This window comes from Sparus aurata, chromosome 22 (assembly GCF_900880675.1).
Source record: "Sparus aurata chromosome 22, fSpaAur1.1, whole genome shotgun sequence".
Classification (NCBI taxonomy): Eukaryota; Metazoa; Chordata; class Actinopteri; order Spariformes; family Sparidae; genus Sparus; species Sparus aurata.
Window position 1 is genome coordinate 20,477,676 of NC_044208.1, and position 14,435 is coordinate 20,492,110.

General features: G+C 43.3%; 1 non-coding gene across 1 annotated transcript; it reads right to left on the reverse strand.

Moving 5' to 3' along the window:
* Window positions 1–14,351: 14,351 nt before the first annotated feature.
* trnae-cuc (transfer RNA glutamic acid (anticodon CUC)) lies at window positions 14,352–14,423 on the reverse strand. Its single transcript has one exon. It is a non-coding gene; the product is annotated as a tRNA-Glu (tRNA).
* Between the last annotated feature and the right edge of the window lie 12 nt (window positions 14,424–14,435).

Below are 14,435 nucleotides of genomic sequence, written 5' to 3' on the forward strand. Positions count from 1 at the left end.
TTTGTGTGTGCGTGTGTGCGTGCATGTGTGTGTGTGTGTGTCCGTGTGTGTGTGTGTGCGTGTTTATAACCATCACTCTGTGCAACTGCGTGTGTTTTCACTGTGTATGAATGAAGAGGTGTTGGGTGAGGGACTAGATAGAGATGCTGGTATGTGGCGGACAGCAGCCGACTGTCAGTGAGGAAAATGTGTGTGTGTGTGTGCGTATGTGTGTGTGTGTGTCTGTGTCTGTGTCTGTGTTCGAACCAGGCACCAGGAAAACTGTCCCCGTCTTGGCTAGGGCCAGAGACTCAATCATTTGAGGTCGGTGACTTACTTTGGCCCTTCTTCCTTGGACACACACACACACACGCAAACACACACGCACACCGAAGCTAGTAGACTCCTGGCTCCAGGAAGAAGACTTCAAATGGAGAAGCAGGAAAACCCAGGAGGTAGACTACCCTGTAGATATGGAACCAACAGGGGCCAGGGAAAACACACACACACACACACACACACACACACACACACGCACGTCACTCAGTTGCACTCATTGATACTCTCTGCCGGCCTGCTGTTTTGCAAAGCAAGCAAAAAGTTCCATCCTGTTCCTGCTGACCCCACCTGTTTGTCTCTGTTCAGATGATCAGATCGGACTGATCATCATGGATCCACTCATGTGACGGTGATAACGGTGAAACTGTGCTAATCAATGTTAACTCACTGTCTCTGATTACGTCTGACATTTCTGTCCCTTTTTATTTTGTTTAGTCAATCAATTCTTCCGTGTTTGAAAAACCTCTGCTGACCTTTCGGAATGATCGACTTTTCTTAAATGAGCCAGACTTTCGGATTTGACGCCAGCGTGCGCACGAAACACTTGATTCATCCGTTACACACACCCAAAAAAAAAAGGTCATTTATTCCATCAGCTGCTGGCTTTTCAAATTAAATATAATTTGGCATATTATCAGTTGTTCTCTGGCTTATCTCTATTTCTTAACACAATTTTGGTGACAAGAGTGGCAGCAATTTCTTTGTTTCTGTTATTACTTTTATTTATCATCACTGCATATTCTTGACTGCTGTCTGTAAAACAAACGGCCTCACAGGGTTATTAACGCTCTCAGCTCAAAATAGATCTCACAACCACCATCTGCTACTCTTATGCTGAAATATCAAAACCTTCTTCATCAGTTCATTTATTGTCCTCAGCTATATATCTGACTAAAGCAACAAGTGTAAAGCAAGTGTATCCTATTTTCTAAAAAATGCAAGCTCCAGTTTGGTGAGTTATGGTTACACATATTATACATATATAACGTGCAAAAATAAATGTGTAAATGCTCTTGTCTTGATTGATACATTTCAATTTTAGGGTTTTAAACTTTAGTGATAAAATGTTAAGATTGAGTAATTCAGTTAAAGCGGCTCCAAGGAACTTTCATCTTTTGCTCTCTGGTGGCCCCTGTGGCCAAAAGCAGTATGATCACACGTGGATATTCGTGCTTTTATCAGCATCAAGAGTCTTGGTAGTTGCCAGTTTGTGGGGGAGAGAAAAGAAAAAAGAGTTCTTACACATTTCTACAAAAGTTCCAGAGCACACTGTCATGCCTGAGCTAACTCTCACTAACTATCTCTCGTTAGTTAGCTTGAGTGAGTAGCATGTCATTGGCTGGAGTTAGCATCGTTAGGTAGTGCAACAAACTGGCAACCGCATGAGGGGTCAGATGGAATGAATGATTCGTGGCTGATAGTTTTCAATAACACTATTAAGTTTACTGTAAAAAAAAGACCTTCTATTTATTGGACCGTGTTCGTGTTTGTGCGCGTGTGTAAGCATGTGACTGTGTGGATTTGTGTGTTATTCTAAGGTATCTTCGTACGTTATGCTTGTGGATTAGGTGTGTTTGACCAGGTAAGGTCATGAAGTCACACTAGGGGGGGACACCTAGGCTTCAGTAACACAGAACATCTCTCTCCTCCTCCCTAACGCACACACACACACGCCATTAACCAGGAGTGTGTTATTTCTGTTTTTGAATAAATTATTAACTCCTCAGTTGCAGGTTCTCATAGGCGACAGCCTCAAGTGTTGAACGGGACTCTTGGTTCACACTGTTTGAAGAGCAGCGCAAACACATCACACAACACTCAATTACAGATGATAAGAATTCAATTATTAAAACCCTCTTTTGTTCGGATGGTCTCCGCTGTTTGTGAAGCTACTTAACCGACGCGCTCACACAAACGTTTGGATATTTCTTCTACGCTTGTAAGCTAACATTTGAAATTCCACTCCTGGGTGTTGCTTTACTTCAAACGGCAGCTCTAAAAAAATGTGAACAAAAATTCTGAGGACGTTCTGTGAGTGACTCGTTACGATCGGTGTCGAGGACACGTCCCATGCGCGACCAATCGTATTGACCAGACGCTCGACTGCCAGCCTCAGAGGGTGTTTGTGTGTGTTTGTGTGTGTCAGAGAGAGCCACAGCGAGTGTATTTTTAGCAGTGAAGACTCAGGGATCCCAGGACCTCTCCCTGTGATAAGCAGCGGCCAAAGTCCGCGGGCCAGCGAGGGCCTGGAGAGCAAATAGGGAACCAATGCAAAGACGGTGCTTAATATGCTGATACGTGGGGCTTAGCAGTGGTGATGTGGCAGGGCCGAGGGGGGAAAGCTGTTTGTTTGTACGTGGAGGGGCAAGTTAGGGGTAAGATTCAGGTTAGGTAAAGGTGAGGTGACATCATCAAAACAAATGATCCTGGTGTCTTAGAAGGGTTCAAGCAGAGTTCGTGCGGAAGACGTGGACAGAAGGGGTGTGAGAAGATGCAGAACTAAAGGAGAAATGTGCGAATTTTCATCGGCGTCAAAAACTGTACTCTGCTGTCAGTCAAAGTCAGGCTCCTCCCTCTGTCAAAACAGCCCTGGGGGAGAACAATAACACAATGAGGAAGCCAGAGGAGAAAAAGGTTCCTCAATCCAAGGGCCGGTCATACCGTACATGCCCCGATAACAGCAGGAATATTTCTGTTTGGACAAAAAGGGGAGGGGTGGCCGGAGGAGAAATGGTTGAACAAATTGGATTCTTCTGGAGAAAAAAAAAGAAGAAGCGGACATGAAAAGAGGGAACGTCAGAGAGGAGGAGAAGGGAGATGCCACCAGACAGGAGGAGCAGTGGAAAACAAAAGAGGCTCCACACTCTGCTCCGTCTTATCTGTCTGAGGGTCTTATCCACCACTGGCTCTGTTAGTGTAACCCCATTCCCTCCCTGCCGGCCGCTCTGCCTCCACCTCATCCCTCCTCATCTCCAGTCCCACCCCCCCGCCGCCTACACCCACCCCCTACTGCTGCTTTGCCGCGGACCCCGTTATCAGGGCCAGGGCTGACGTCAGGGGGGCCCACTAGTGCTGGGGGGGCCGGAGACGGAGGCTGATAGCGCGGCAGAGGCTGCCTCCACGCTGGCTGTGGGAACCACCGACCCAGCCCACCTCGACCCAGTGGCCCTGCACGTCCACCGCCGAAACACACGTAGAGGTGAGGATGCACGGGTAATTCACGAAAGCACACACACTTCTGCGGAACCTGGAGATTCTACAGTTGAAAACGTACACATTGTGGTTAAAGCTGAGATCATTTTTTTTTTTTTTTTTAATTATACTTATTATTAAAAAATGGTTGTTGGCGTTGACTTCTTTTAGACCAACAAGAACAAAATTAATGAATCAAGAATTCAGCATTTCTTCACTAGATATTTTTTATAATGATTAAGACCCTTTCCAATCAACATGTAAAGGGTGACCCGTGTTCTGAGTGATCCTGGTTATGGCCCTAATCCATGCGTTTCTACCTCAGTCACCAGCTTAGATGTTGGTGCGGCACCTACATCTGATATATGTTGTAACTCTACGATTCTTTATGTTTGGGTTTTCGGTTTTAAGTTGTGACAAAATTGTGGTCAAGGTCTGGATAAGGTTGGGCACAAAAACCACATGGTGCCAACGTCTCGTCAATGTCTCGGTTTTATTGCCACTAACACAGCTGGAATGTGTTTGGATTTTGTGGTGAAAATACATAGTTTGGAGCTACAAACTGTCCCAACATCTCTTCACAAACATCCAGATGTTGCCACTGGCACTGCTGGAAAAACGTCCTGATGTCTTGTTAAACGTTTTCAGTCATAAACTGTCCCAACGTCTCATCAAAAAAATGAGGTTTTGTTGCCACTGAGATGGTTCAAAAGTGTCCCAATACCCAATTTTTGGCCCCACATTGTCCCGACATCTCAGCAAAAATGTCTAGCTTTGTTGCCATTAACACAGTTAAAAGATTTCTCTGATGGCCAGTCTAAAATATGTGGTTTTGTTGCCCCTAATGCTATTGAACAAGCTCCCAAACATCCGCTGAACACATGACCGAACATGTCCCAGACGTCTCGTTGTAAATGCCCAGTGGTTTCGTGCTCACAGATGTGGAAAGGTCGTCTCAAACAGTGGCGTCTGGCGTGGTAGTTTTTCTTAGCATCTTCTCCTCTTCTACAACTCCTCCGAACGTAATGTACGTGTCGCGTTAAAAAATGTTGGAATGATACATTTTTTAAAAAACTGCAGAAAAGAAAAGGGGAACAAATGCACATCTAAATGCATATAAAACTGTGTGTCTGCGTGCATATAAGTTCACATGTTGCTGTTATAAACTCTCATAGCCTCCTAAAATAAACACAAGAGGTTCCTCCGCAGCAGCAGCAGATAAAAAATTGTGCAGTTAATGAGCTGTTTCTTATCAAACTCAACTTTCCTTCTCATCCGATTCTATAATGCAGCACAAATTTCTCCCAAGGTATCAATATTACTGTAACTCATTAGCTCCCATAATTTTAGTCACAATATTTACACAGTGACTGGCTTCCACTTAATAAAACCAAAAGTGCACAAGTTCGAGGAATCACTTTCTGGGTCATAAATTACATATTTTTTCGACCTCACTCTTAAGAAATCCATCCCCCCCCCTCCCCGGGGCGCCCTGTCAGCCTGATAAAACAGCGTAAGACGGATGTGATGTGATGTGGAGAAGGGGAAACTGTCATTTTACGCCGGAGATGAAGCGGAGGTGACGTGACACTCATCATCAGCCCGTGTGTCTCCATTAAAAAGGCCGTGCGGTTGGTCACGATGTCAGTGCTGCGATTAAGTCCACGAGACGTGAAATCCAGCGGAGGGGGAAAAACTCCGGGAATTAATTGCCTGACTGGGTTAAGGAGGCACTTAGCCCTTAGAGGTGGAATGGCTATTGTCATGCCAAAAAATCTGTAAAAAAAAAAAAAAAGTGTGTGTGTGTGTGTGTGTGTGTGTGTGTGAGAGAGAGAGAGAGAGAGAGGGAGAGAGAGTGTGTGTGACAGTGTTGGTACGGGTCAACAGGTGCGAGTTTGATCTGAGGGGGAGTGAGCGGAGCACGGAGGGCCGCAGCAGATGAGGTTTCACATCATTAGCTGCAGGTGCTGTTCTCCCAAAATGTGCAAGACATGTTCACACACACAAACACAGCTCATGTCATCGAAACCTTTCTCAATTATCATCCCCAGGTCATCCAACTCCACTCTGGTCCGACTCACGTACGGTAAACGGGAGTGAATCGGAGCATCAATCTGCCAGTTCCACACACTCACGGTTCCACATCTTCCTCCGTACGTCTCAGATGTTTTCAAAGATGGATCTCTCGGATGAGGAGTGGAGACACACTTATCAGTGTGTTGTCCTCGATAAGACAGAGAAGATTTGTAACGTAGCAGTGTGAGTGTGTGTTGCTCTCTCTCACTCTGACCTCTTCTCGGCCGAGCGAGTAGGAGGAAGAAAAGAGTGGCCTTGACAGAGCGAAGGGGGGGGGAGGATGTTAAAATAAGAATTGGCGAAAAAGAAGGACACCGTTGTTTTTTTCCCCGGAGTTGCTTATTTCTTCTCCTCCACCTTTGGCTGTCATTTTCTGCTCGTCAGACGCACACACTCCCTAAACCTGCCCGGTGTTCAGAGTGTCCTTGAGCTGCAGAACTGTAAAATGAGGGAGAGAGAGAGAGAGAGTAAGGAGGGAAATGAGAGCTGAACTTAACATGCACTCTAAAAAGAATAAATAAAGCAGCGGTGGCAGTTTACATGCTGGAACTGTGAGTGTGCCATGGATGGACATTTTAATGCACCTGCTTTGTTTCCATCAGGTAGCAAACACCTTCGCTGGATGTTAGAAGTGACTAAAGACGCAGCTCTTCTAATGGTGGCCACACAATGTATGTAAAAACCAACTGTATGGAGGAATTAGCACTTTATTTCTTAAATCAAAAATCAAGAATATCAATTTTTTTACTTCTTACCCATTTTTCAAATATTCCTTTTTTGGCCGGTCCGAGCACTACAAGCCACAAGAGTGCCATCTGGTTCCATTATATTCAAGAGAAGGCTGATAACTCCACGGCCAATATCTCCAAAAACTTGGCAATTCACATCAGAACAATTTAGATGGTAAGAGGGAATTTTTGGATTTTGGGGATTAACTTTCCCTTTAAAGCGAAACTCTCGCCAAAAAGCAACCAAGGCTTTATTTGGGATTGAATATGAGTCAAACCTTCGTGTGAAAGCATAATTACGACAAAAGAGGCACTTTTAAGATTTATCGTAGTTTCGGTTTTGGGCACGTTAATTTTAAACGGGAGAGCTAGGGGCAGGATATGCTAGCATCAAAATTGCTATTTTTAGAACACTAAGAAGGCTCGAAACAACATGAAACTTTGCTCGTAGCATCACCAGGGTCTCTACTCATGAACAAGAGCATTGAGAAAATTTTTTGTGTACACAGAGTTTATGAAAAAGAAGGTTTTTGAACTACTCACGTTAGCTGCTGCATGACGGTGATGCGCAGGGGATTTTGATGCTAGCATGTCCTGCCCCATGCACTCCCGTTCAAAATTAACGTGCCCAAAACCGAAACTACGGTAAATCTTAAAAGTGCCTCTTTCGTCGTAATTATGCTTTTACACGAAGGTTTGACTCATATTCAATCCCAAATAAAGCCTCGGTTGCTTTTTGGCTAGAGTTTCGCTTTAAAAGACCACAGTTGGTCCCCCACAAGGTTCAGTCTGGCACAGCAGATGTTTGAAATTTGAATGACCTTTATGCTGTTTAATCTTTTGTCATCTTTTAGGATCTCTAATTGGTTTTGCATCCTAATAATACCACATAGGTGGTTGTGTTTTTGGCCTGTAGGTCACTTCAGTTTTGGCCCTGCAAAGGAAAACGTTAGGCACCCCCTGCTTTAAGAGATTCAAATATACACGAGACTTGTACTTTAAGCAGGTGAGCTGAGGTCCAAGCACCTGACGCGACAGAAACCAAAAGTATCACTGAGCGCTACTCTCAAAATTATTCTCGATATTTAATCCTGGGCCTCGAAAGGCAGAAAAAAAGAAACCAAAGTTATCAGTCGTGTTGTGGTGCAGCTCGCAGACATAAATATAAAGACACACATGCATGTGCCGAACACCACCTGGCTGTGTGACATTGCTCAATGTCTGGAAACCACGCAGCTGCTGTCTGTTGGGCAACTTGCTCGCAAATTTACCAAGTGGGCACAGAACAAGTTAACGGCAGCTTCAGTCGGTCAGTTTGTTCGTCAAGTTGCAACATCTGAACCACTGCAACAAACCTTCCTCTCGATTTCCACTAAGAGGACGTTAAAGCTTAGAAGTGGGTAAACTCAGGCATAGTTGCTAGAGAGACAGATCACTGAGCCACAACTGCACACTGAATCTCAAGTTCAGCTTTTCCAACTAAAAGAGAAGATAGCAGAGGTACCGTAAACCACTTTAAAACTTCTGAGGGACCCACTTGGGTGACGTTACAAATTCCGGAAGCGTGAGGCTTTTGAACAGAAGATGTGGTCACCTTCCAACCAACAGTATATGGTCTCCCTCCACTCTCTTGGTAATCTTGATTCTGCCTGTCTCGGTGCCCCCCCACTCCCACCCGACTGACATGATAAGCACGGGCCTCATTAGTCTTTTTAATTGGTCCAGATCAGATGTAGTGAGCCGGTCTGCGGTCTGGCCGCATGCCAGGCTAAAGTAAACCGAACCCAATGGAAACACTGTACAGGCCGACCAACAGATCACAGAGTGCAACATCGAGCCTGAACTAGAGAGGCATTCATGGTGCACAGAGTTGTTTTTTTGTTTTTTTTATCTTTAATGAACACTAGTGAGGTCAAATTAAACATTTCCGCTTGTGTAATGTCTTTTGTCATATTTTAAAAAATCACGCCCGGAATCCATTTCTAAACACATGTACTCCCTTCACTTGACAGCATGTTGGCTTTCTCCAGACAGAAATCTGAGAGTGAAGCAAACGTTAAAACATGACCTCGCCCACGAACGTTTCTGTCTCAGTCCTGTTTTACAAAATTAAAACTACTCCCATGATCCCTCACTACTGTACTTACATCTTTTGTGTCGCTTTGATTGAGAGACCCCCTAGTGGCAGAAATGACATACTGCGCATTCAAAGTTCTCATGAGGTCAAAACCAACGTGTAAATGTTCTCAACACATACGTCTTGCTCTATATCGTACCTATATGCCGATATAGTGTATATATACACTTCTGGGTAGAAAACTGCTGTATGTAATCCAAAATGCATGTTTGATGCTTTCATCTAAATAATAACAACAACTTCACTTAGGTGAGTTTGGAGAGCTAATATACAGGTTGGGCCACAGACGTAGAAAATGGCCACTTGATTGCAACCAAACTAACACTTAGCATAACATGTCGCTGTTGTAGATACTGAAGATGCTAGCAAGGTGATGTTGTACATAAACACAGCGGAGACATCAGATAGGTCAGACCACCATGTTTAATTATATATCTTTACACAGAAACAGAAATAAACAAGTTTGCTGATTTCACAGCTAGCTTTACTTGTTGCCAAAAAAATGCTAACTAAGGCTAACCAGCTACTCTGGACAGCTAGCATTACTTGTTGCTAAAATAAATGTTAAGGCCTTCCAGTGAACACCTGCAGGCCTCTTAAAATGACAACAGCAACCAGTCACTGTATTGAGGTGATTTATGGAGTGTCCTGATGGACAGATACCATTAGCTTTGTAACGGAAGTGAGCGCTAACTGCTGCTAAATGTAGCTGCCTTGAGGAAGTCAACAATGTGGTTGCTATATTCCCTGACGTCAAACTGACCTCTGTCTTCTCGGTCCAGTTGAGTTCATGGGAGAGTCTCATATTTATCATTCTGGAGTACTTATCTGGTCATTCATAAGTGTATAAATAATAGAATGTATTCTAAATTAACATTCGCGTTAACATTTGGAATTTTTTTTTAATCTACTGTTTAAGTTTGGTACGCTGTTCTGTTGGTGTGCATGTGTGACAGTGTGTGCACTAGCGCGCACGTGTGGATCAGTGAGTGTGTGTGTGTGTGTGTGTGTGCACCGTGGCGTCTATAGCTTGCAGGGAATCCATCAAAGCTTATCATTATAAGTAAACATGACAGAGTGGACAAAATGTCTTGTGCGCCGCCAGACCTGCTATCTGACCACAAGCCATATCTGCGATGATGGACTGATGTGGCGCTGGCTTGGACAAACCAGAGTCTGAGTGTGAGAGTGGGAGTGCACCTTTTTCGAGCGCACACATATACACAAGAACGCACACATCAAACGGCGTACACATGTAGACACTCAGACACAGTAAGCACACACTCGAGTTACCTTTAACATGGCCCTTATATCTTCTGCCTCTCTGAGGAATATTACCTTTGCAGCGCATGAAAAGTTGACTTATCGCACGATCATAAATGAGCAGGGGCGGTCATAATTCATACGGGAATTTATAGTGGTTATTTATTAGTCGCCGGTTGATGGGGCTCATAGTTTTACCTACAAGTTGAGCCGAGGCTGCGCTGTTTCTTCAGAAAAGTGATGGTTACAGTACAGGACAGGCCTCTTTTTTATGGCAGATGAGATCAGAGGAGAGTTAAAGAGTTACTGAGGAAGATTTATTAGTAACGTTAGCTAATAGCTCAAGATCTTTACTCATTATCGAGGTTTCGCTAAGTGTAAATATAGACCTCTGTTTCTTGTGAGCGAGGTCTGTCAAGTAGAAGTCGGGAAATGATTCAGAAAATGTCCGCACCATTAGATTTTTTGTAGCTTTTTTTTTTGCATTTGCATTTGCCAAAGGTGAGGTTGGCTGCATGTGTGTGCGCTGAGGTCAGCCTGTGTGTTCCTCGACTTGTTACAACACCACTGATAAGCAGGGTAAACAACCATGCGCTGTTTGCTCCCCTACCATGGCCATGTGATCAAAAACGCTGATGAGAGGCCGTCTGTGTGGTTGACAGGGGTGATATAGTGCTCTTGTCCATCTCTCTGTCAGGTTTCCTACGACCAGTCTGCCCCTTTCCTCGAGGTGTGGCTCCCGCACCGTCTGGGCATTTAGCTCTAAGGACGAAAAACCTCGACGTTGATAACCTCTCCCCTGCCGTTCAGTTCCTGGGTCAAAGGTCATGGCTGCAGTGCCTCAGCTGACTTGGCAGATTGACAGCGGGTGTAGTGGCACTGGATGGTATACAGTATAGAGTGTGTTTCAAGTCATGTCTCCATCACTTTCGTTCCCTTCCCTTTGTTAACTGACTGGTCGCCAGTGTGTGTGTGTGTGTGTGTGTGTGTGTGTGTAGGGGGGGTCATTAACCTCACAGCAACCTACGAGGTGGTCTTTTAGTCACTCCTGACTCTCCTAGACCACCAAGGAAGTGGTAAATGTGTCTCCATCGCATCTTAAGTATTGAATGATGTGTCACACCCAAGGGTTTTAAAGAGTTATAAAAGTGATAAAACAATATTCCTGCTCCCCTGATGAGAATGCACTCTTGAGTCGGTCCGCTAAATATGGTGCTACAATCAGCAACCAGTTATCCTAGCTTAGCTTAGCACAACGTGTAAGCTAGTAAGTGCATCTCCATGTCAAAGTATTCCCTTAAAACACTGGAACTGTCTTTTCTAGTAGCCTTCTGACTTTAATATCCTTAAGTACAAATCAATTACATCTGCTAGCAACTATTTGGTCATTCAGTCAAACTTTATTAGCATAGTTTTATGTATCTTGTGTTGTTTTTCTATTAAATCAAATTTAAAAACCATCATTTGGCTATTCAACAGCATTAAGATTTTAGCATTTTAGCATTTTAAATGAGAATAGGCCTACCACTGTTGTGTCTGTTCAGCAAATATGTCGCTACGATTAGCAGCTGCTTAGCTTAGCTTAGCTTAGCTTAGCACAGTGAGAAGCTGAAGTTCCTTTAACTGTTCCTGCGAAACACTGGGGGTTGTCTTTGCAAGTAGTCTTAAGACTTTAGTAGCCTAATGTCTAAAATGGTTACAACTGCTAGCAACTGTAATTTGGTCTAGCATATAGGCCTAACATTTGGTGAAAGGTTGGTATCACATTTAAAAATATGATGTGCATTGTGCTGTTTTTGTGAAACGTGATTTAACAATCTTTGTCATCACACAGCACTTAAATCAAGTGTTATATCAGATGTAAACCATGTCCTACCTCCTCACCCTAAAACGGTCATAAATTAACAAGCTAACATTTGCTTTGTAGGTGGTTTTAGTTAGCTGCTTATTCACGTTTGATAAACAATTACTCAAGGAAACTAGAACAACACACATCAAGATAAAAAAAAAAAAAAAAGCAATATTCCAATAGAAACCTGTTATATTAGGCTATAAGGCACTTTTGGAAAGAAGATATACTTTCGTCCCTGCGTCGTCCTCAACCCAAAGCTTGTAAATCTGTCACTGATATTGGCTGTAAGGGTTTGTAAGAGGGACTCTTAGCCTTTTTTTTAACACTTGCTGTCATTAGCTCCATGTATAACAACTCACTCTTAAACATTTCTTATCCTAATTGGTTTATTGCACAACAGTCTGTCAGCATTCTTACATCTTCCCATAAACACACAGATAAAAACACTGTCTGAGGGAAGAGTTTCTCAAATATGAAGCGCTTTTTTTCACAGGTTGGGTTCATTATAATGAACTAAGACTCCCATATTTCCTATCAATTATCATTTGTGTGACATATCTTTTTTTCAGTGTTTAGGTTTTGCAGCTTCTTGCTGCCACAGCGTACTTGAAGTTATCAGTGGTTGTAGTCTAAGCTAGAGGTGTATGACGTCTGAGGGAAATGATTTTAGATCTCCCCAAGGCCGGCGCTGGGTCAGACCTTTGTGGGTATAACAATTTTAAAAGATATGAGCAGGAAATTATCTTTATTTATACTGACTTTGTAAAACAAGAAACAGAATAAAATGAGAGCTAAACAATTTTCGTTGCTACAGTTGTCGCTCTTTTAAATTCCCCTACACCAACAGCAGACACAGCTGATATATTATTATAAAAATCAATATTGTTTATTTCTAAATATTTGCTGAATATGGTGCTATTAGTTGGTGCACACAAGAACACATATGCATCCTCAGCGGCACACATGAAAACCATCTTTTCCTTTTGTTCCTTTTTCTGCTCATCCTGTGCTGCATAAATTCCTGTGTGTGTGTGTGTGTGTGCTGTCTGTGGGCCATGACAGGACAGTACAGTAAAAAATTCTAATATCAGAGGCTGAAATGAGACTGACTGTATACTGTACAGATCTTATATCACACAGAGACCAGGAGTGCTGCAGATTTGATGGGCTTAGACAATTATTATAGTCCTGTCTGAGAGCCACATCTTGAAAACATTACTCACCAAAGAGTCAAAAGTTTACTAGAGCTCATCCTTGGCTTTTTTTTTTTTTTTTAGTGCTTAAAAATTCTTCGGACCTTCCCCGCTCCGTCCGCCTCAACGCAATTTCCTTTCCTGTCTTGTGTGTTTTTAATGCTTTCAAGAAGAAAAAGGCAGAAAAATCTGAGATAACTTGCAATTAACGGCTTGAATACAAATATATATCAGGCAAAAGACGAGAGAGAGAGAGCTTGTAAAAGAAGGTGGACAGCGACATTTGGGTGGCTGTCCCGTCACATGAAGGCTCTAAAGGTCTTGAAGGGGGGACGATGCTACCCAGAGCACCGGGGTCCCTGCCAACACAAACCCTGCTTCTCAACCAAACAGTCCCCCACAATCCTTTGCTCAAAGCAGGGTGGGCGGGGGGGTTGATGAGAGTCTGAACAGGACGGAGGAGGGACACACCGGCGCCATGGCGATCCCTAAGACAACTTATCTCCTCTCTCACAATGATAGCGCCTGTCAAAATAACTGCCAAGATACATAGCCAGCCAGGAACTGGTTAACTCCTGCCTGGTCCAATCAGAGGGCCTGCAGCCGGGGCTCTCTGGGACCCGAGTTCCACAAACACACATTGTCTCCGTCTCATTGCTCTCTATCTCTAACAGGTCAGGTTTAACTAAGCTTGAATGGGGGAGATAGAAAACCATTGCTGATTATATTTGAGTTAACGTCACAAATGTGTTGGAAATATCAGACTTCAGGCGGCACTGAGGAAATTATATGTAACAAATGTTAAACACATGTCTCCAACACACTGCTCTGAATGCTGTTTGTTCTTTTATTTAGCTTTAAGACATGTAAAAGCTCATTAAGGCTGCAGGGAACTGTTTTAATCTGTAATCTGTGTTATATACCTACAGCAGGCCTTTTCCACCACTTGCAGACCTGTTTCTTCTGCCATTTGTTGTGAACTGTCGCCACCTATCGGCACACTTGGTTAATGACTCTGGAGGTTGTCAGAAGGTGACAAAGTCAGGTGTACTGTATTTCACGCTTTGGTCTCCAACATGAGGGATGGTTTGGAAAACGGTGTGATAAAAAAATATGCCCAAAATTATTCCTGATTCCTGAATAATTACATAATAAAACACATGTTTACTGTAGCGATATTTTTGCAGTATTTAAAGTGTGTTTTGTTCAGACGTTTAAAAAACATTATCAACTGAAACTGAAAGATGAGAAGATTGCGTTGCTGAAAACCCTCAATCTTTTACTCATAACAGATGTATATATTCCTACATGAAACTGCTCACAAGAGGGTCTGTAAATGATCTGGAGTAACCGGGTCATAAATACCAGAAAACATTGCTAAATTATTGAGTTTTTTTAACCATATAATCTCATTATATTCAATTGATGGCAGTCATCTCTAAGGCTAATATTTCCCTAAAGAAGAAAACTAGGCACTTTTTTTATTTGAGTGAACTGTCTCTTTAAATACTTATCTTGTACCGCCCCACCTAAAAGTTAAATTCCACCGCCCTCGCTATCTATGGAGTGACTGGATCATAACAAAAGACGTGTTCCCTGACCGGGAATCGAACCCGGGCCGCGGCGGTGAGAGCGCCGAATCCTAACCACTAGACCACCAGGGACAGCTGCTTCTT